General features: G+C 47.5%; 1 pseudogene; it reads left to right on the top strand.

Moving 5' to 3' along the window:
* Nucleotides 1-7,938: 7,938 nt before the first annotated feature.
* The window catches only part of LOC144097513 (uncharacterized), a 29,697-nt pseudogene continuing 13,436 nt past the window's right edge, over nt 7,939-24,199 (top strand).

The raw sequence follows: 24,199 nt of genomic DNA on the forward strand, positions 1-24,199 counted from the left end.
AGGGGAAGAATCTTTTGGAACAAATGGTGCCATTGTGCACAGCAATATCACGTGCTTCTTTTTTGTTTTCTGATGCTTAAATGAATAACTCTAACAGTCCATTCCATGGCAAATACAATTAATCGTGTTGTTTGTCATCGGAACAAAGGAATAGGTTTTGATAGAGACGGAACGCACAAGCAGCGGCAGTGCTTCGCGATCTTTGTGCCCGTTGAAGATCCCCAGGCGGCCTAAATTAAACCAGAGCCCTCCACTAAGGCGTGCCCCTCACAACCAGAATCGCTCTTGCACGTAAAACCCCGCACGTGGTGCCATATCATACCATATCATACCATACTATACCTTACCATACCACACCATACCATACCATACAATTCCATAGACGAGCTACCATACGGTACCATACCATACAATGATATGACAAAACCATGCCTTACCATACAGCACTAAATGAGAAGACATTCTTCACAATTATCATCATCAGCCTGACTACACCCACTGCAGGAATAAGGCCTCTCCCATATCTCTCCGAATATCCCTGTACTGCAAGCTGCGGCCAACTTATCCCCGCAAACTTCTTAATTTAATCAGCCGACATCATTTTCTGCCTATCCGTGCCTTGCTTGAATCCTCTTGTTTTTTGGTCCATTACTCTTAAGGACTATAGGTTATCTTGGCTTCGAATTACATGTCTTTGCTCAAGCCCATTCCTTGCTGAAGAACTGGGTAAAACAGCGCAACGGAAGACGAGACAAGAGAAGGACGACCACCAGCGCTGTGTATCTCGCTGTCTCGTCTTCCAGCGCTTGTCTCGTCTTCCGTCGCGCTGTCTGGACTTCCAGCGCTCGTCTCGTCTTCCGTCGCACTGTTTTATCGAGCTCTTCAAAATGTACCAACCATCCCGTATTTGCCCTCTTCTGGAATGCCATTCCTTGCTTTTGATTTCGACTAGGATATCATCAGCCGGCGATTGTTCCTTGACCCATCCTGCCCTCTTCCTGTCTCCTAACATTATACTTATTTTCATTTCCATAGCTCGCTGCGTTGCCCTCAAGTTAAACCCTCTTCGTTATCCTCTACGTTTCTGTCTCATAGATTAGTACCGGTAAAATGCAACTGTTATATACTTTTCTCATGAGGGATGTGATAACTTAACATTGATGATCTGAGAGAACCTTCCGAATGCGCTGCACACCATTTTTATTCTTTTCTTAATTTAGCTGTCGTGTTTCGTTTCTGTAGTCATTAACTGCCCTTGGTAGACATATTTCCTTACCACTTCCAGCACCTCGCTACAAATTGTAAACTGCTGTTTCTTTCCCAGACTGCTGAGCATTACTTTGGCTTTCTGCGTATTAATTTTTGACCCACCATTGTGCTCTGCCTGTTGAACGCATTGATAATGATTTGCGTTTCATACAAAATGCCAATTTAAGCGACTTCCGAAATTTCTGAAGTGGTGGAATATTTAGACCACAAAAGCATGAACACTTCTGTGCTCATGCGAGGCAATGGATAAGATAATATTCTGTGTACACCACTGGTTGCTTATGTCGGAGCATGTTCCGCGTTAGTTCGTGGTTCATAATCTATACTTCATTGTTCGTTATCGTTCTCTTGTATTTGTTTCTTCCATTTCTCCGCTTCCCAGTGAAGGGTAGCAAGTTCTAAGTTTCCTTGAATAATATCCTCGCCTTTCTTTCTAACCGCTATCTTTCGCTCTGCCATACACACGAACCAAAAAAGAGGCTGGGCGAAAGAAATTAAGTGCCTTTTCCACCAGATTATCTGTAAATTAATGCAAGTACTCACAGCACTGAGGTACTAGGTGTGGAGCCAAGCTGCTGCTTCTTTAATAATTGACATGAAGTTCGAATAGCTTAATGTAGCTTTTTTTAAAACCATTGGAAAAATATGACGGCTGATTTAGCCTGATTAGATGGAATGCAAATTTAGTGCGCGTGCACCGGTGTCGGTTCGATGCTTGGTTTAAGAGGACAATGCGATAGCGGTATGTTATGGATATACTGCGCACGGATGAAAGTTGATGAAGGCCACTACATCCAAAGCACAGTGCGGGGGACTGGCAGTCCAACACGCGGAATGTTCGGCGGCGCCGATGGTGCAGTGGTCTAATGCCATGGTCAGCGAAGCAAATATGTTCGCTCCACCGCGGGTTCTAAGCCCACTCGCGGCCATAGAGCGTGTTGCCATAAAGTATTTTGCCTAGTTGGTCATAAAGCCCACAACCCGGTGGGAAGGGCAGGTGGGTAACCTGCCAAAGGGTCGGAAAAACATAGGCGAAATCTATTATCGGGGGTCTTCGTGCTGTAGCACACTAAAAAAGCCCACTCCGACGCTGCACAGTATGCCGCCTCTATCAGCCATCGCGGGAGAGACAGTTTCGCGACACGATATAGGTCCATTCGATTCGTGGCGTTCGTGATGCAATACACGACCTGCAATACTGCGTGACGCGGTAGGGCTAAGACATGTTCAGCAAACTTTTATTTAATACTCGCTTTCGGGAGCAATTACTCAATCTTACCCCTCTCCCCTATAATCAACTAAGATTGGGCTCTAGATTATTGGCTGTCGTCCTCAAGATCGAAATGTAATTTCACAATGTATATAATTTTGTAACGTGCTTTGTGCCGACGACGAAGCAAAAGAAATGGGAAGCATAGAGGAAAAAGCAGCTTGTCAACCTGGCGGGGTTGAGCTTTCCGCCCCCGTCATAAAACGTCTTGAAAGGACGGCGCAGACGTGCTCTGTGCTCGCTGAGTACGTAACAGTTTTAGTGGAGGTGCTGGGTCAACACGCATCCCTCTGGTCTTCGACGGAGCCGCAGATTTGTTGGATTACCTGCCCTTCCATTGGATGTGCCTCAAGACAGCGACGCCCAGCAAGCAGCATCCGCGACGTACCCTGGGCAGCATCACCGCGAACCGCGCACTTTTGCTGGAAGGTCCGATGAAGACGTCGGTGAGTGTATTTGAGCAAAGCGTGTTGTTGGGCTAGTTGGTAAGCTATGATCTCAGAAGAACCATGGTTCTCAGAAGACATGGTTCTTCTGTCCGTGTCAACCTCCTTGTTTCCTGCCCGTTGTTTTTTTTTTGCGCTGGTTTTCCTGAGATCATGAGTAGATGAGTGACACACGTATTACGAGCGGTTGAGTGGGTACAACCAATGGGATGCTACAGTGAAGCTAGCCGACGTCGTGCTCTTTTTGGAAGCGACAGCGCTGATTTGGTTCGACAACCATGAAGACTCCCTTATCAGGTGGGAAAGTTTTACAGAAGAGATCAAGAAGTGTTTTGGTGACAGACCTCTGAAAAAAGAAACGTGCCGAACAAACCCTGCTTCAACGGTTCCAATTACCTGGTAAGACTTGTAACAAGTACATCGAAGACATCGTGAAGTTGTGCAGGGTAGTGAATCCACGAGTGTACGAGACATAAAAGGCTGGACACTTGCTTAAAGGGATCGCTGAAGATGTCTATATATTCCTTATCAGTAAAGACTGTTCGAGCTGCACTGTCAACCTCATCAGCCAGTGGAGAATTTGGAGACCTTGAAGCTTCGTCATATTGTACGAAAATTTAGGCGCCTGGCCAACGTCTCCTCCGTCGCCAGCGTTGACGTCGCTGCTCTTGTGCCCGTGGCCGGCATTATTCTTCAAATTATGCGTGAGGAACGTATCAGGCATCGAGACTGTGCGCCGTGATGACGCCCTGCACGACGGTTGCGCATTGCAGGCAGAGCCTGCAACATGATCCACTTCTTGGCTTCCAGCTGCCGATGCGCCAAATTTCGCCGATAGGAGACCCTACAATTTACGGTCCGCCTACACGGGCGACTTGGCGCGCCAACAGACTCGGCGTGATTACGACGAACGTTGTGACCTCGCTTGCCAGGCGCCATACGTTGACCGTTGGCGCCCTCTACCTGTGTGTTACCGCTGTGGCATTACCGGACATATATACCGATACTGCCGCTGACGAGGCCCTTTGCAACATGACCACCGCCTGTAGCCGAACACTTCTATCAGCCCCGTAGTTGAAGTTCAGCACCCAACGGCAACATCCTCAAGGGGTAGCTACGGTGCGGCATTGCTGCGAAACTCCAAGCCTGCCTCTGACCGCAGCCTGACACCACCTTCACGTCAACGATGATCATCATTCCCTAGACGCCGCTCTCCCTCTCCGAGAAACTACACGGAGCGGCCGATGGAGGTGAGGCCGCCGGCGAGTTGATGTCATCAATACCTTTTCCCGTGTTTATGATAAAGAGCAAACTTGAAGTGCTTGTCGCCGGGATTCGAGTTATGACGTTATTAGACGCAAGTGCGGCAGTGTCAATAATGAGTTAGACCTTTAAGTATAGTTGGGGCAAAAAGTAATGTTCGAATGCGATCAGTCTATGGTGTTTCGGGTTGTTGGGGGTGAGACATTAGTTCCATTTGGTGTATGCTGCGCGAATGTTATTATCGCTGGACAAGTGTTCAGGACTGAATTTACAGTGCTGCCAGTTGTACGCATTACGTCGTATTTGGAATAGACTTTTTGCAAGAGTACGGTGCCCCATTAGACGGTCGTACTGGAAGGATTTCATTGAACGCTACTCTGATGTCGTCGCTACTGGAAAGCTCCTCTCTTGATTTCGGCGCGTTCTTTGTGTCAGAAGACACAGTTGTGCTGGCGATGTCCGCCAGACTCGTGTCGGTTGTTTAATATAAAATTTCGTGAGGCTCCTTGGACGCCGTGGTGGAACCCACTGCACTTACGTGCGCTAAGAAGAGTGCCCTCGTGCCCCGTTGCGTAGTCCCCGTGTCTATGTGGTCTAACCACGCTGTGGCAGTGAACTCTTCAGAAGAGCCCGCCGTATCATCTCGTGGCATGAAACATCCCATTTCGAGGGAGGTTTGTCTGTTCCAGCCGCGGCGCTTAGTACCCAAGCTTTTAAAGAGCAGAATACTCGTGTGAAGAGTTCAAAGTTCAAGCAATGATTAATAAGTCTCTTTCCACAAATGAGCGGCGAATTTTGGCGGAACTGCTTTCGAAGCATATCACAGTGTTTGACTTGTACAGAGACACTCCAGCACCCCTTCAACGTTCCCGCATTCGTGATGTGATCGATGCTGGCTTTGCACCTCCGATACGACAGAAGTCTAAACGCGTATCACAGACCGAACGTGAGTTAATAAACCAACAAGTTCGGGACATGTTAAACCGAGGAGTTATCCAGGAATCTTCAAGCCCTTGGGCGGCTCCAGTTATCCTCGTAAAAAAGAAAGATAATACGTGGCGATTCTGTGTAGACTATCGTCGTCTAAATGCCATCACGAAAAAGACGTGTATCAGCTCCCATGCATAGACGATGCCATCGACTGTCTTCACTCCGCATCATACTCTTCCTCGGTTGATTTGAGATCAGGACCACTGGCCGACCTCTCTTCCTTTTCTCTAATTAAAAAAGTTATCTCTCTCTTGGGATTAGGTTACCAGGAAATACCTATGAACCCGAACGATAAAGAAAAGACGGCATCGGTCACACCTGACGGACTGCATAAATTTAACGTTGTGCCTTTTGGACTATGCAATGCACCTGCCGCATTTTAAACATTTAGAGACAGTATTTTGCGCGGTATGAAATGGCAGATTTGTTTGTGTTATTTGGATGATCATGTGATCTTTGGGAAGAAACTTAGTGAACATATCAGCCACCTTGCTATCGCCTTGAACTGCATTGAAAGAGTGAGTCTAGTGCTTAACTCTATGAAGTGTCACTTTGCCGAACGCCAAATAATTGTCCTCGGTCACTTGGTTGATAAGGACGGTGTCCGGCCGGATCCCCAGAAATTTGAGGCTGTCACCAACCTCACAGTGCTGCAATCAGTCAAGGAACTTCGCGGTTCTCTAGGGCTATGCTCGTATTTTTGCCGTGTTGCTCCGCGGTTTGCCGACGTCGCCTCCCCTTTCACGTGCCTCCTACAAAAAGACATGCTATTCCAGTGGACGTCTGACTGTGAGTCTGCATTTCGCAATCTGAATTTTCTCCTTACACCAAGCCCTATCCTGCGCCATTTCTGCCCGTCCACTCAAATCGAAGTAGTTCACACCGACGCCAGTGGGGTCGGAGTTATAGCTGTGCTTATCTAGCGCCACGGCGGAGATCAGCATGTGATAGCTTAGGGCAGACTGTTGCTGAGGAAGTAAGACAGCAACTACAAAAATACTATCTCGCGGTAGTTCTTGCTTTGCAACACTTTCGTTCCTACATATAGTATATGGCAATGCTTTTACCATCGTCACCACCCATCATTCGCTCTGTTGGCTCGTGAACCTCCGTGACCCATGCGGCCGGTTTGCCCGCTGGGCTTTGCGGCTACAGGAGTTCAACTTCACTGTCATGTACAAATGCGGTCGTCAACACGTTGACGCTGAGTGTATCTCGCACTTGCCGCTTCCGATGCCTGGTTGCGATGGCGACAACTTCGACGACTACCTCGCTTCTGTATCACCAACGCTTCCTCTTCTGAAGTGGACAACGCACGGACACGACGTTAATGGCGCTCTTCGACGCCGCCGGCCATTCCCCTGCTGCCCGTTTCTGTATTAGTGCCGGTTTACTTTTAATGAAGAATTTCACGCCAGGGTGCACGGTTCCTTCTCGTCGTGCCGGAAAGCGTTCACATCCCTGTTCTCCAACTGATGCACGACGATGCCACGTCTGGCCACTTGGTAGTTGCCCGGACCGTTCACCGCACACAAGAGCGTTTTTACTGGCAAAAAATGCATCAAGCGATCCAACAATACCTAGCCAGATCTGTTCAGTGCCAGCGTTTTAAGCTTCCTACGTCGTGTTCGCCAGGCCACCTGCACCCTGTCCCACCTCCAACCACACCATTTGAGCAAGCGGGCATCGACCTGTGTGGCCCTTTTGCCCGGTCTGCGAATGGTAACCGCTGGGTGTGTGTTGACCACCTAACACGATACTGTGAAAGAGCCGCCATACCATCCGTCACTGCTTCCGATGTGTGTACTTTTCTCCTGCGCTTGCTTATTCTCCGTCATGGACCTCCTCCCGTTCTGATCAGTGATCGTGGGCGACAGTTTACCGCGGATGTTGTCGAACAACTACTTCGTCGCTGCGAATGCAATTTTCGTCGCTCGACACTGTATCCCCTATAAACGAATGGTCTCGTTGAACGCACAAGACGGACGCTCACCACTATGCTGGCAATGCACGTCGATTCGGACCATATGAACTGGGATGACATCCTCCCTTTTATTACGTGTGCGTACAACACGGTACACAACATGAAACAACTGGTTGCAGCCAATTTAACCTTGTTTACGCTCGCTTTGCCCACCCCTGCATCGACACCATCCTTCTTTTTCTATCCGCGATGATCCTTCCATTGCCGCCACACTCTGCTGAGCTGAAGGAGCCCGTTGATTTGCCCGCATCGCATTTTGAACTCACAGTAGCGCTCTAAACACCGCTGTGACAACCACCGCCAGCCAACCTTCTATGACCTGGCGATCTAGTGTGGTTGTGGACGTTGCTCCGCAAGCGTGGTTTGCGTCAGAAGCTCCTATCCCAGTACACTGGCCCTTTAGTTGTGCTTGAGCGCATTAGTGATTTTAACTACGTCGTCTAGCGCCTTAATTACAGTGGCCTATGCTTACAAAACACCCTGGTGGTGCATATTGCTCGGCTCAAATGATTCAGCCCTCGGGACACTGCTTAGCTCGCCGTGGGAGCCTTCGTCTGCGGAGGGAGAAGTGTAACTTGCTTTGTGTAGGCGACGAAGCGTAGGAAATGGGAAGCGTGAAGGAAAAAAAACTGGTCCGCCTGGCCGGGTTGAGCTCTCCGCCGCCGTCACAAAACTGTCGACACAAAGCACGTTACAATATAATAATCGTAGAGTGAATGCAGTCACTTTCTTGTTGGCTACCCTCTCGGGGAAGGTCATTGTTTCATCTTTTGTTGCAGCACTGTTGCATAGCTATATGTCCATAAGTTATAGCGCCGTACCACAGCGCCACCACTAGCACTTTACAGTAGCGCTTCCGCAGCAGCAGTAAACATTCGTAAGAATATTCGATTCGTATTTGTTTCGGTTTTTAGCAGCAATATATTTATTTGGTTACACAGCAACGCTACATATTCCAATTCACTTCGGTCTTGACAAAAGCACTATGCTCTGCCTCCTACTCTTTTATGGATCAAACAAAAAATTGTTGCTCTGCTGAAGCAGTTGGAGCCTGCTATACAAGTCCTAAGACAGGGAGAGATTTGCTTTTTCTGATTTCGGGCATTTTCTTTATAAATTCAGAGAAATCCGCTAATATAATTGCGGATGGTGGAATAACTGTAATGTCACAAGTTGCGTACGTTCTCTTGTGACGTGTGAATGTCGAAATGAACTTTTTGAAAAGTACGTGCACATCGCTTAGCGCCTAGCTCTTCTGGAAGCGCATTAATTAATTTGCACAATGAAGGCGAAAGAATTTTGTTTCCTACTGCCTGGTCACCGCTTATCTATGTTCATTCCCCGAAGGTCCTACTGGCAATCTGCTCGAAGGTGCACCACCTTTTTTCTTTCATCTTCCGGCCTCTATAATGTATGTTATCATGGCTAAAAAGAATGCTGTTCGAGAACTGCCCTCCCGAAAAATATGTCGTGCAAGTTTTTTTTTGAACCAAAATTTTTTTCGCCAGGTTTATTTGTTAGTTATTGCAGCCGTTAACTACACTCACCTAAGAAATAAAAAAAACAATTTAACTGCAGTATTCCTCACAAATAAGTAAAAACGCTTTTTGTTTCACACCTTCTTTCATTTGATCTGAGAAAATGTTTGGATCTTTTTAAATAAATGCTTTTTATGCTTTCATAGCGTTTAGCGTCCAAAAGCGACTCAGGCCATGATAGACGCTGTGGTAGTGGACTTCGGGTAATTTCGACCGCCTTGCGGTTCTTAACGTGCACTGACATGGCACAGTACACGGGCCTCTAGCAGTCTGCTTCCATCGAATTGTGACCGCCTCGGCTGGGATTGAAGCCATGTCTTTCGGGTCAGCAGCCGAGCACCATAAGCACTCATGCACCGCGGCGGCGATTATGAAATCTACGAAAGGCAAAATGAATTAATTCATGGTACGCGACATGAACTACGTTTTTTTTCTTCTGCCCTCGTTATATAGCGTAGCAAAGCTGAACAGGTGTCATAAAATAACTTTGGTTTTCACCACAGAACCAGTCTCTCACGGTACTGGAGAATAAAATTAGTATCAGGTTTGAAATTTTGCAAATCGTTATAACATGCCCTAAGTGTTGCGCTCAGAAAGTAATTTTTGTCCGGAGCGCCTTATACACTTTATGCATGACAATTTCGTAACAAAACTGTCGACTTATCTAAAAGCCTTGTATACTCGGATTTTATTCGGCTGCCCAGACACAAGTTTTAAAGATAGTGGATAAACTTATAACCTATCTGGCGTTTAGCTTTTTCTAGCGATTACCGTAATTTTGCCTAAAACTTCTTGGATGCTTTATTTCTATCTGCACTTTAGAATTGTGAATCTTGAGAGAAAGTTACTTATTGAATTAAAAGAACATGCCAAAAAACCGCACTGCTACATTCAGTCTTAGCAAATCGAATAGCGCTTCGAATGCCGCATTCGGTTCATTGAACCAATCAAATTCTAAATGAATTGAACACTTTCTGAAGTTAAATGCTTTTCGAAAAACTGGGAAGAAGTTGGGTAGGACACAACATACTTTGCTTCAGCGACTGTTGGATAAAAGGGTCTACAGCAACGCTGCCCAGTGTGCTGCCACTATTGAGTTCTAGATTAGGGGACCGTGTCAGTTAGGGGGATAGAATCCATTTATTCTAAAAGCTCCCTATAATCGGCCAGCGAGAGAGAGAGGGTTTTGCGACGCAACCAAGCCTTAGTAATTTATCACCCCTTTCTTTCTGGTGGGCTTGTTGACAGCGGCGTCGGTTGTCTTCCGATATAGTGACCAATTTCCTTTGTCTTTCACACTCTCAGAAACTATACAGTCTTCTATTACTTGCTTAAAACTATTAGAAGATTTTCCCAAATGCGCTTCCTCTTTCGTCGTCATCATTCCCAGTGCGTACACCGCAAAGCACCTGTATATGCTGTTGACCTCTTTCCGTGTTCTGCAGCCGCACTATCTTCACAAACTTCCTAATCTCATCCACCCACCTGACTCTTGGCCGCCGCATATGATGTAATATATATATATATATATATATATATATATATATATATATATATATATATATATATATATATATATATATATATATATATATATATCCTCGCCTAATCCTTTACAACACACACACACACACACACACACACACACACACACACACACACACACACACACACATATATATATATATATATATATATATATATATATATATATATATATATATATATATATATATATATATATATATATCTGAATAACAATGAAAGAAATCTTTTGTAAGGCCAACTGAATCGCTAGGAATTCCACAACGAGTATAAGCGTATATTCAAGGGGCCCGCAGCCGTTCCTTAGAACGGTCCCTGTTTAATTACGTCTTCTCCGTCGTTGTTGCTGTTGCCTCAAATACGATGGCGCATACTGTCCGTCCCACTCTCCTTGATCTTCTCCTTTGCCTAAGTAAATATGGCACATAGCACTCCTTGGTGCTGTCTCAAATTTTTATTCTTCGCGACAACTCTACGCTTTCCCTGTTTCTATACATAATGCAAGATTAATCCTCGTTAACGTTCAAAACGTCTTCATTCATTTCTTTTTACTTACCAAGCCCTTGCCTGTTAAAAATTTCGGGGCTATGCTTTGGAGCGTTTTTTATATTTTCGACTGCCCTTGTCTATTAGACACTAAATCCTAAATATGAAAGAATGAATGAATAAAAAACTATACTGTGAAGGAGGATTCTCGCGGCGTAGGTGGGTCCCTTAGTCCAGGGCCCCAGTGGCCATTGCAGTCTTGCGAGCCCTGTCGATCAGCTTGATCTGTTCTTAAGGCTTCGAGCAGGACAGCGCAACCTCCCATTGCTCTGGTGTTGATGTGTTGTTTATTGGCGCTGCTTGCGTTTTGTTACAGGCCTATGTAACGTGATAAAGCGTTGAGTGTTCCCCGCAGAGCGGGCATTTGCTGTCACATGTTGAAGGATAGATTTTGTTTAGTAAACTGAGATTGGAGTATGTATTCGTCTTCACGGTTGCCTCCAGGAAACCGACTGCTCTCTACTAAGCTTTTTGTGGGGAGAGAGGTAGGCCCTCCTGAGGAAGCCAACAGCCACAGAAACCAAGGAGCATAGGTAATCAATAACGCAACAACTGAGGACTAGGGGGGGGGGGGGGGGCGGTGCTGTCCAGCCCAGATTAGGACGACGAGCTTTCGCTGGTGAACCGGGCAAGAGCGGCGGCAGTGGAGCCAGTGGGTTCCTGGAACGGGGACCCACCGAAACATTCTGTGAATTGAACTTTTTTCCTTCTCTCTCTCATAGGGAACCTCGTTTTTTTAAATTTCTGGTTTTCATCAAATGAAGAATAACAAAAGAAGAAAAACAACCACATGCCACAGGCTCGATCCAAACTTATGGCCTCCGAATTACGCGTCCGGTGCTCTACCAACTGAGCTACGGCGGCGGCTATTCAATCTTCTGCTTTCAGACCCTTGAGAGTGTTCACAAGCGCCACCCTCGTCCATAAGTGACGGACGTAGTACGTCATGTATTACCTCTGGTGTGACGTGGAACGTCATCGAGTGGCGAGGGCGGACGCTTAGTTCTGGCATAGGTTCTGACGCTTGGTTCTGGCATCATGGCTGCCAGAACCAAGGCCCTCGTTAAGCAATTAATCAAAGAAGGAAATAGAAATGAGGGGCTCAATATGCTTATTTTTTGCCTTTTTTGCCCTTTGTGGGTGTAGTTTGTTTCCGTGTGGTTGCGAACTTTTTGCAGTTTTTGCGACAACAGCCATCAGCCTTTAATTAAGAACCTTATTTTAAACACGTGTTCGTGTTTGTCGCCCTTGTACTTTACGTCCTGTCTATTTGAGCCTAGTCTCTGTATTAAACCGAGTTCCACTAAAAACCAAGAAGTATACGTGCCTAACAATACTTACAAACTGCAAAGCAACACAAAGAGAATATTAGTTTTCCACTAGGACAAGGAGGAATAATCGTTTATTGGAGACGAGTATTAAAGCCCTGTGAAACAGAGCGCTTGCCGTTCATTGCAAAATTACGCCTGTAAGTACTCCAGCTCACTGTCCCAACTCTCCGGAGATCAAAGAAGAGAAAGCATACACTCTGAACTAATGCAATGCTTGAATCACCTGACACTATTTCTCCTAGCCTCGTTCTGCCACTTTGAAGTAAATCGCGCCGTCTTAATAAGGACTTCGAAATTAAGCAGTGACTCTTAATAGAATTTCTTTTTTTGCTCTGATCTACTGTAGAAGATACAAAGCAAATAGCAAGAAATTTCTCTGAGGGTTTTTAACCCCTCTGACACCTGACGGAAACTGTACACGTAAATGAAATTATTTCCTGCCCTATCGTTAGAACTGCACCAGCTGCGTTGCGCTCCGGAATTAGATGTAATTCGGAGCGCAATGAAAAATAACACTTAAAATAATAACAATAAAAAATAAACAAATAACAATAAAAATGAATTCTTACTTTTTTTCTCAACTTCAGAGTACGCAACCGGACACGTGTCCGGGATCATTCCATCCGCGTGCGTATAAAATGACGAAATAGGCGTGCAACTACAGAACGTTCCGACGAGAAGACGCTATGGGATGCACCACTGCGGCAGTCGCTCTTGCTGTAGCCCAGGCTGCAATTTTCTTTCCTTCTGCTAATGGCAAGGCAGCGCACCGCCTGGCTCGTAATGTGACAGATACATTTGAGGTGAGTACACAACTGGCTAGCGGTAAAGGGTGTGCGTGTACTGATAGCCAAAAGTGTGCTGCCGATAGTGAACTTCTGGCAGGAGGCAAAGCAATCAAATTGTTCTCTTCAGTGCCAAAATGCCATAGCTTCTAAGCCACTGCTGCGGGTTGCGGAAGATAAACATGCATAACCTATTGGAGGCGTGTGCAACAGCGTTTCTTTGACGTTGACCCTATCGCAACACAGTGCCCTTTAAGGTTTCATAGAATTATTCTGTCAAAGGACCTCACAAACGTGCAAAAGCGGGAAGGTTGTGAGTGCATTTCCTTGTAGGTTTTTCAGTGGACAGCGAAGCTTTTCTGAGGAAGTCCGTTGGTGCGCAGCCTGGCCAGTATTCAGTTTGGTGAAAAAAGGCTATTACAGAAAAAAGGGACAGCACACAGCAGATATGGTTTCCGCCAAACGCTGCAGTGGACCATAGTGAAAAGGTACTCCCTGCACCCAGCTTATTGAGCATTGCGCTAACCGTGTTTGTAAAAATCCGAAAGCACTAATTGGTCATGTAGCACGCTTACGGAGTTCGCGCAACTGCCGGTGGATTTTTGTAAGCTTCATGGCCATAGTGGGTGGCCTGAAAGTAGTAATCTACTTGATAGCAATGCGCAAATGAAACTGTTTCCTTCCGTAAAGCTGGGTCTAAAATTAATTTCGGTCGATTGGAAAAACGGTTTCGCGAAGCGCCTCGTTCGCCCGCTTCCCATACGTCGTGTTGGAGTACACTTCGGGGGACGACCCCGAGTTCCAGTGCCTGACCAACAAGCGAGTGCAGTAGGACATGGATGCGTAAACAGCCACCTACGTCTGGATGTTCAAAGGCCTCCACGGGACCGAGAAGTAAGCTATATTATATGACGTATGGCGACGAGGTGGTGGGAAACGGCTGTACAACTATTTTTGTTCTTTTCTTCATTTTCAGAAAGAACGTAGTCCTTCATTTGTCACCTGGTGACACACCTGACAAGGTTGTCTTCACGGTGAATGACGGTAAAAAGGACGGATCTTTAAATCATTTATATTGAAATTAGAATTTCTCGATTAGAAAACAAGGCGAGACACTGCGATTGCTTGATGCAATTGATTTCTCATCGTTTTGAGCAGCGCAGGTATATACTGTTAGAAGTTTCGGCGTTAGTATTTCCTCTTAAGAAGTTGGTACCTCCTACTCCGGTTGAATTGCGTGTAGGTCTTGAACTCTGGTCTTGCTATATTAGGTGCACACTAACTACAAACACACTTAAATCCAGCACGGAGTTCCGTGACATTCATTCTGTTGAAAATTCTTACGTGAAAATACAGTAAGTACAATACATTTTCCAATGCTTGTCTCGAAAAAATTATTTTCAGTAAGGAATTTTGCTTTGTGTGTGATGCACCATGGAAGTACACCAAAAATATACATCTATAATGAGTTATATGCACCACATGGTGGCATGGTAGTTTTGCAACACAGCTTCGCAATAAAAACCCCATCCCACAGAGGGAATGAACCTGATACGAAGTTATCAGTTTCCAGCCTTCCGTGGCACCAATTGGCGATCGCATCTGTACGCGCTAACCACATTGCAGGGAGCACTTTGAATCAGTCGAGCTCGTAAAGAATCTAAAAAGACTGATCCAAGAAAGTTGGTCTGAACCTTCCCTTGATTTAGGGAGTTAATACGACTAATTATATACTTTGTTTTCGAGGTGTACAGGTAAGCTGCGTCGAAGCAGCAGGCGATAGGTCCCGGATCGGGGCCACTAATATGCTGAAGCTTAGCTGTGTGCCCTTGCCTCAGAACGCAGCCACGCTTCCAGAAAGGCAAATTAGGAGCTTGCTTTAACGGTTGCTGGTTGTGATTGGTTTCGGACTGTGAACAGCAATAAAAAGCCGCTGGTGCATCGTGAATCACGATACATGCATTTCTTGCCTAGGTATCTAACAAATGCATAGTTCGGTACTCGAAACCGACTGTGACTGACCGCTTCCAAAGGGCACTATTCTTGATGCGGTGTCTGCAGAACCAACACTTTTCGAAGTGGATATATAAAAAAAAAACTTTGGTGGGCTACGTGTTTCATCAGACCTTTTTCTTTGTTTGTTCATAATGCCATACACGACCCAGATTGGAATTCAGCAAGGAGGACAAAAGACGTCATAAGTAGAATGTGAACAAGTACAGAACACATCGTGAAATGCAAAGCAATAAAGTTAAGTAATATATTGCTCACGGGAAACTTATAGGCCAAACATACTTGGGTGTAAGACACAGAGCATTACAAGATGAAAAGAAACATGAATACAACGCGAATGCCACATAAACATAAAAGGAGAAGCAAAGGTCAGCTTTGAGGTGCAGAAAACATCTGCGGAGAATTTTTGAGCGCGGCGCGTCGACAGTGGTGCATCGAACCGCGGAGCGCTGCGCGTGCCAGCCCAGCGTTCCGCGTGTGCACGTGCGAATAGTGCAAAGGCGACGGCGTCAGGGAGTGTGGCGAACACGAGGAGCGGAGAGCTGACGTGTCAGAAAACCGATGTGTGAAAGAAGACAGAGCAGCGGAGATCGGGTCATTCAAGCGTGCAGGTGCCAGCCGTCGGACGTTGGAATGGTGCTGCCATGACCTCCCTTGGATCACCGACGTAAGCCTCCTGCGTCCTTTGCAAATGTAGAGGTGGCAGCTGATGGACTGAGGGTCCGTGCTGCCTAAGGGCACCCTTGGATAGCCCTCTTTAAGCCTTTGGCGTTTCGTGACGCCGTCCACGGGACCTGGCTACGTTTCTTCTGCTGCTGCCCAGTTCTTCGCGCCGCTGACGGGAGTCCACCGGCGTCTCCCTGTGTTCCTCTCCACTCCTACCATCCCCTGGCTCCCTTCCGCCGCTTTCTTCGACGCTACACCTGCGACGCACAGCACTACAACCACCCGCGTCCGCCTTCTCTGCAAGGCATCCCCGCTGCACCCGGGGCGCTCAGTACCTGGTGAACTTTCCTTTATTTCTGTAGTGTTGTATGCGTGTTGAGTGTGTGTTTTTCGTGTTTTCGTTTCGTATCAGCCCTTTTCCTTTAAATTATAAATACGGCTTCATTTTGTTTTGTTCGATCTCTTTGTTGGCTTGTACTCTTGTTCGAATCTGCACGCGACAGCGTTCCTTTTGGGAAAGTCTGCGACGCGTTACCAATTCGCGACAATTGGCGTCCAGAACAGGATGAAGCCGTTGAAATTATATTGAGGGTTTTTTAGAAAAGAAAGCGATGAGCACGCTAAAAGAGTTAATTGAGTTAAGGAAATAGTAGGGGTAGAAAGACGCCGAGATGCGCACGCGGGTTGTGGCCGAGCAAGAGAGGGAACGCGCAGCACGTGCTGCCGAACGCGAGCCCTCTAAAGCGCAAGCAGAGGCCGTGGAGCGCAAAGCACAAGCCGAACGCGAGCGCGTGAAGATGTTAGCAGAAGCCGAACGCGAGCATGAAAAGGCGCTAGCAGAGGCCGAAGAGCCTAGATTGCAGCTCCAATTAAGGCTCGCAGAAGCTGGTAAGAGGAAATCGAGAACCCGTACTGGGGCCGTAAGCAGCGGTTAGCCCTCACAAATTGAACTCGCCTTTCGACGATCGCAGGAATGACTTGGATGCATACCTCGTGTTTTGAGCCTATTGCAGAAGGGCACAGCAGGCCCAAGGAAAAATGAGCTAGCACTCAGTATGTCTTTGACTAGGGAGACTCTCCGTGTGTTCGGTCGATGGTCTCCCACATATTCAACGGACTATAATAAGGCAAAACTAGCCCTGCTCCAACCTTTTCGAATCACAGCAGAGGGTTACCGCGAAGGATTTCGTGAAAGTAAGCCGTTTGATAATGAACAGGCAAGCAATACGCAGCAGGCTTGCTCAGTCTTTTTGATCGATGGGTCGAGATGTCAGGAACGGCCACAAAGTACAGTCAGGGACAAAAGTCTCTGGACCACGTGTTCTTAATACTAAGCCGATAACTCTATTATTAGCAGGCGGCCGGAGACCCCACTTGTGGAGGCGAAATAACAAAATTTTGACCTTTCACCTCCACAAGTGTGGTCTCCATCCGCCTGCTAATAGCAAAGCTATTGCCTTCTTGTGAAGAACACGTGGTTCAGAGACTTTTTCCCCAACTGTACAATAATCTAAGTGGCTTGGTGGTGGCCGAACAGTTATTGAGGAACTATCATAGTCGTCTGGCGATTTTCCTCGAAGAAAGAGAGTGCAAGACGCTGGAGAAAATGGATGAGGCAGCACACGACTTTCTAGAGGCCCAGCGGCAAAGAAACTAGCCTTCGTTCAAAGAATCGTTAGAGGTGGTCACCTTGAGAGAGAAGGATGCTCCATCAAGTATACGTTTAGGAAGCTGCCTCATTTGTAATCGACCTGGACATAAGGCTGCCGACTGTCGCTCTAAGCCAAAACAGCTTTACTGAGTTTATTGTCGGAAAACGGCATGATGTAAGCTTCTGCTCAAGAAAGCCCGAAAACCAGAAGCACTCGTTCTGTTGTATTCTGCCAGAGAGTATTGCGCCTGAAATTACGTCCACAACTGCAGATAGACTTGAACCAGCTGACGATTAAGTGGTGGCCGGAATTGTCCGGAAAAACCCTGCAGACTCACAACACATGCCTGCCATAGAAAGAGAGCTCCGAGGCGTACCCATACGTGTCTTACGGGACACTGGGTGCAATACGGCGGTTGTACGGAGAGCACTAGTTCCTGACTCAGCTCTCACCAGCTCGAGATCTACCGTGTTCCTGGTTGATGGCCCTAGTCTAGAAGTTCCCAAGGCAGAAGTCTATATCGCTTCCCCCTATTTCACTGGCACGGTCCTGGCAAAGCGCATGGAGAGACCACTGTACGATGTCATAATTGGAAATATAACAGAGACCCGTGAGCCGTGAAATCCACATATTAGTTTCAAGAATTCGGAGGGCGTTGGTAAGTTATGTCCGGCATAGTCAATCACGAGGTTGCCAGTGAAAATGGTGAGGGGGAGGGCCCAAAAGTGGTGTTGGCTGGAAATGAATTTTCCGGACAAAGAAAGGAAAATACTGCTTTAGGCGACGGTTACATGCGATTCACCAAGAAGATGCTAGAAAAAGAGTAGAGAGAATGGGTCATTAAAGGCACATTGGGTGAAAGTAGAAAAGGTGTTCTATGGCAAGCACGGCAACTCGCACTCGTATCCTGTCAAAAAGGACTTGCTGTAGCGCCTCTATCATCTCGGCTTTGGCAGAGAGGTTCGACAGGTAGTAATTCCAAAATCCTGTCGATCACAGGTGTTAAGCCTTGCCCCCGACAGCCCGTAGGTGGGGCATCAGGGCATTAAGAAGACTACAGATTGAGTTCTGGAAGAATTCTACTGGTCAGGAGTGCAGGAAGAGATTAAGAGGTACGTCAGGTCGCGCGGCACCTGCCAAATGACGTGCCCAAAATGCAAAGTAGGGAAAGCTCCGTTGGGACGCATGCCTCTTATCGACACTCCATTTGATCGGGTCGCTGTCAATATTGTCGGTGCGCTTTCGCCCACAGTTGTTAAAGGGAATAGATATATTCTCACTCTCGTTGATTTTGCCACGCGGCATCCCGACTTCGTGGCTCTGCCAAAGATAAACTCAGCAACCATGGAAGAAGGTTTGGTGGAGTTGTTTTCACGAATAGGTTTTCCGAAAGAGATCCTTTGTGACCACGGCTCCTATTTACTTTCGAAATGATGAGAGAGCTCAATGAACTCTTGGTGGTGAAACATCTCAGCACAACCCGTTGCCATCCAATGTGCAATGGGATGGTGGAGAAATTTAACGGCACACTAAAGCAGATGCTGCGGAAGCTCACTCAGGAGCAGCCCGAAACATGGGATCGTTATCTCGCCCCGCTTCTGTTCGCATATAGAGAGGTGCCGCAGGTGAGTCTGAGGATTTCTCTATTTGAGTTGATATTTGGAGGTCACGTGCTAGGACCGCTCGTAGTCCTAAGTGAGCTCTGGACAAGGGAAGAGCTGGGAGAAGACACAAATACGATATATGGTTACGTTCGCGATCTACGGGAACGTATCGAGCAAACGGTGAGAGCGGAAGATCAAAATTTGTTGCGTGCCCAACAGTCCCAGAAGAAATATTATGACAGGAACAGCAAAAAGCGGCATTTAAGGGTGGGAGATCGTGCCCTCATTCTTTTGCCGAGTAGTCACAATAAACTCCTGATGCAGTGGAAACGTCCATTCGTGGTTTGTGGGAAAAAGAACGACGTGGATTTTTGGATCGACTTGGGCCACACTAAGAAGCTATTCTACATTAATATGCTCAAACGGTACGAAGCGCGTGCGTCCCAAGAGAGCGTGCAGGCGTCATCTAACGTCGTAATTGAAGAAAATGACTCAGAAGAACAAATGCCTACTCTTAGCACGGACCACGGAAAGAGAATTGAAGCCGTGCTGATCTCCACCAAGCTCGACGACGACACACAGCAGGAGATTCGGAGCTTACTTGACACGTATGCAGACATCTTTTCCGAAATTCCCGTAAAGACTAAAGTAGTGGAGTGTCAACTCAGGCTCTCGACTTCTGAAGTCGTGAATACCCCGCAATACCTGTTACCTTTTTCCATGAAGGACGTGGTTGAAAAGGAAATAGACGAGATGATGAAATTAGGGGTCACTGAGCGTTCAAAATCTTCATACACTCCCCTGTTGTTCCGATTAAAACGAAAGACAACACCTATCGGACTTGCATCGACTTTCGAGGCATCAATGATGTTCTTGCGTCTTATGCAGAGCCCTTGCCTAGAACAGACGCGATATTTACCGAGGTTGGAAATAAGGTGTACTTTCGAAATTTGACCTGGCTTAAGGCTACTGGCAGGTACCCTTAGAGGGAAGCATCGAGGACAAAAAACAGCACTCTCTAACCAATCCGGTGACTATCAGTTCGTCTATATGCCCTTCCGGCATTAGCACAGCACCGGCTATCTGTACGCGCCTAATGCGCATTCTATTAAAGGGCATAGACAATGTTGTTTCATTACATCGACGATATTTTAGTAGCGCCTTCTACCTGGAAATGAACATCTTTGGACTTTAAACAGGCTATTTAGGAGGCCGGCCTCATGATCAAGCCTCAGAAGAGTGAAATCGGAGCCACTAACATCTCCTTTCTTAGACACCAGCTTGCAGAAGGGCAATCCGACGCGTGGAACTGTGGTCGAAACCCCTGCCAACGTGCCGCTTCCAAAGGCGAAGAAGCAAGTGCGTTCCTTCTTAGGGCTTGCCAGATACTACCGCGATTTCATCCCGGGCTATGGCGACAATGTCCAACCACTCGTGCAGATGACACGCAAAAATGAATGCAACATTGTCTCTTGGGCACCACAGCGGCAAACCGCTTTTGGCGAGCTCAAGAACGTTTTAACTTCCTGGCTCGTATTAAAACTTCAATTCACACCAAGGGATTCGTGCTTCGCGCAGATGCTTCCGAGGTCCACATAGGCGTCGCTCTCCTGCAGGATCATGATTCAATCCTTCACACGGGTATCATAATTCGAGTCGACAGTTGCTAGCTCGAGAATTTCGCTACTCAGTGATTGAACGCGAGCGTTTGGCGATAGTCTCGGCTGTTGAGAAAATCCACATATTCTTTTACGGGGACGTTCTTCATCATTCAGGACTGACCACCGACCCTTGCAATACTTAACAAAGGCTAAGCACTTGAACAGCAGGGTACTGCGTTGGAGCTTAACATACAAGAGTATACCTTTCGTGTAGAGTACATCATGGGCTCCGAAAACGTAGGCGCCGATTGCATGAGTCTTGTTAATTACCAGAGGGTTATCCCCAAGGTGCAGTGCTATTATCCGGTGTGTTTGAAATGGTGACCTGTGCGAATGTATGGGGTAGTGTGTGTAGGTTGTTTTTCTTCTTCCGTTCTCCGGTCATGTGTTGTTCAGTGTGTATGTTCAATTTTATGGTACAGACGTGTTTGTGTCTGATGTTTTTATGGTTTTAGTTTCCCTTTTTCTAGATGTATATTGTTTGACCCCACGTTTCCTCAGTGAGCGTTTCCATGTGCCTCCATGTGTCACAGTGTAAAGTCCCTTCGGTGACTTCGGTAGCGTTTCACCTGTCTGTTTACCACATGAACATAAGTGTGCGCACCAACGACAATTTTTCCTATTTGAAAAAAACTTTTCCGAAGGAGGGGCATATGTGGCATCTGTGAGGTGCACAGTACATCTGTTAGGAATTTTGAACGCGGTGTGTCGACAGTGGTGCATCGGACCGAGGAGCGCTGCGCGTGCCAGCCCAGCGTTCCGCGTGTGCACGTGCGAATAGTGCAAAGGCGACGGCGTCAGGGAGTGTGGCGAACACGAGGAGCGGAGAGCTGACGTGTCAGAAAACCGATGTGTGAAGGAAGACAGAGCAGCGGTGATCGGGTCAATTATGCGTGAAGGTGGCAGCCGTCGGACGTTGGATCCGTGCTGTCGTGACCTCCATTCTATCACTGACGTAAGCCTCCTGCGTCCTTTGCAAGTGTAGAGGTGGCAGCCAATAGACTGAAGGTCCGTGCTACCTAAGGGCACCCTTGGATAGCCCTCTTTAAGCCTTTGGCGTTTCGTGGCGCCGTCGTCGGGACCTGGCTACGTTTCTTCTGTTGCTGCCAAGTTCTTCGGGCTGCTGACGGCAGTCCACCGGCGTCTCCCTGTGTTCCTCTCCACTCCTACCACCCCCTGGCTCTCTTCCGCCGCTCTCTTCGAAGCAACGCCAGCGGCGCATCGCACTACAACCACGCGCATCCGCCCTGTCTGCAAGGCATCCCCGCTTCGCCTGGGAGGCTCAGTACCTGGTGAACTTTCCTTTATGTCGGTAGTGTTGTATGCGTGTTTTTCGTGTTTTCGTTTCGTATCGGCTCTTCTTTTAAATTATGAACAGGGCTTCGTTTTGTTTTGTTTGATCTCTTTGCTTTCTTGTACTCCTGTTCGAATCTGCACGCGATAGTGTTTCCCTTCGGAAAGTCGGGGACTCGCTACCAATTTGCGACAGCAGTAGCTCTTTGAAAGGAAATTAGGTAGTGGGAATGTAAACATTGCTCCAGCTTTGGGCTGTGGCCGTGAGAAGGGACAGCTGCCACTTGTAGTAGGTAGGTCCCCCTGAAAAAGAAAACAATTAGATAAAGTGTAGGGCATACCTGGACATCCGCAATCAGGTAAAATGTTTTCTACCTAGGGCAAGAACTACAAGTATGGGGCTATTTAGCTCTACTTCGAGCTATGGTCTGGATGTCCAGGCACGATTCTTTGCCATGGCATGAATGATATGACGTTGCGGCCTCCAAGCATTGGTAACGTTCACAATACTGAATAACGTTCCATGCTGTAACCAAAAATTGCCTTAATTAGGCTCTATGATTCGTACTGCTGGCTCCTTTTACCTGTACTATTTTCCTATTTTTGAAGTTTTATTAGAAACTTTGCGGCAGTTGCCGCCCATTTAACTCAGCTTCTCGGCAGCAATGTAGATTTTTCGAGTTGGTCGCCTGGCTGCGACGACACCTACAAAAGCTTGCGCCGTCTCCTCACGGCACCACCCATCTTGCGTCACTTCGGCCCTCAAGCCCCAACCGAAGTACACACGAACGCCAGTAGCATTGGCTTCGGGGCTGTGCTCGCCCAACGAAAGTCTGGATTCGAGGAATAAGTGTTTAGTTACGCCAGCCGCACCCTCACGAAAGCTGAATCCAACTACTCCGTGACGGAAAAAGAGTGCTTGGCCATTGCCAAGTTTCGACCATGTCTCTATGGCCGTCCGTTTGACGTGGTCACCGACCACCATGCCCTATGTAGGCTTTCTTGGCTAAAAGATCCCTCCCGTCGCCTCGCTCGATGGGTTTTCTGTCCCTAAGAATTTAACATACGTGTTGTATATCGGTCGGGCTGCAAGCATCAGGAAGCTACTGACCTATCCCGCTCCCAGCTTCCGGCCGAGCTTGCCAGCCTCTCCACCCTGGAATCCACTGCACCTTCGCTCACCACTTTTGAAATGCCTCCTGAGCAGCGTAAAGATGAATGAATTGTCTCTCTTGTTGACGTTCTTTCCGGCCCATCTAAGCCTCCAGCATCCTGCACCCTTCGTCACCAAGCTTCACATTTTACAATTTCAGATGATCTACTCTATCGGCGCAACTATAACTATGACGGAAGGAAGTGGCGTCTCGTCATTCCCCGACATCTCCGGTCCCCAATCTGCACCTGTTTGGTCGCTGACCCGCAATGCGGCCACGCGTGAGTATTAGATGTATGCTCGCATCCATCTCCGGAACTACTGTCGAGGCATGTACAACTTCATCCTGAAGTACGTCCGCTCCTGCCCGTCCTGCCAACGCCGTAAGCAACTGCCTCATCACTCTGCTGACAGTTCCAACCACTTCATTGTCCGCCTCGCCCTTCGACTGTATTGGCATTGATTCATACGGCCCTCTGCCGTACACTGCTGCTGGCAATCGCTAAGTTATTGTTGCCATTGCTCAGCTGACCCGGTATGCAGAAACCGCCGCTCTCCCGGCTGCTACAGCTCGTGAAGTGGCGTCCTTCATTTTGCATCGCTTTATACTTCGTCACGGTGCCCTTCGGTAACACCTCAGTGACAGAAGACGCGTCTTCTTGTCTGACGTCGTTAAAGCTCTACTCGCCGAACGCAATATGAATAATAGGACTTGTACAGCCTACCAGCCACAAACAAATCGTCTAACAGAACGATTTAATCGCACTCTAGGCGACATGCGGGCGATGTACGCGGCTGCCAACCACTCGAACTGGGGCTTCATTATACCCTATATTAGGTACGCCTACAACACTGCGACCGAGCCCAAAACCGGTTTCTCTCCATTTTTTCTGCTCTACGGCCGGCATCCATACGCTCTCATCGACATAGTTCTCTCATAGCGCCCTGCCTCATCTGTGCTCATAACTGTTTCTGAAGCTGCCCAGCACGCAGAAGACTGCGGCCAGATTGCACGGTCGCTCACGGCAGACATTCAGGGGCGCCCAAAGCATCGACATGACAAAGATCAGCGTGATCCGGATTTCGCACCCGGTTCGCTCGTCTGGCTGTGGATCCCTTCCACTGCTCCCGGCTCTCAAACTTCTTTCGAAATACCGTGGCCCCTACCGTATACTGGAGCGTACCTCCTC

This window comes from Amblyomma americanum, chromosome 7 (genome assembly GCF_052857255.1).
Source record: "Amblyomma americanum isolate KBUSLIRL-KWMA chromosome 7, ASM5285725v1, whole genome shotgun sequence".
NCBI classification, from domain to species: Eukaryota; Metazoa; Arthropoda; class Arachnida; order Ixodida; family Ixodidae; genus Amblyomma; species Amblyomma americanum.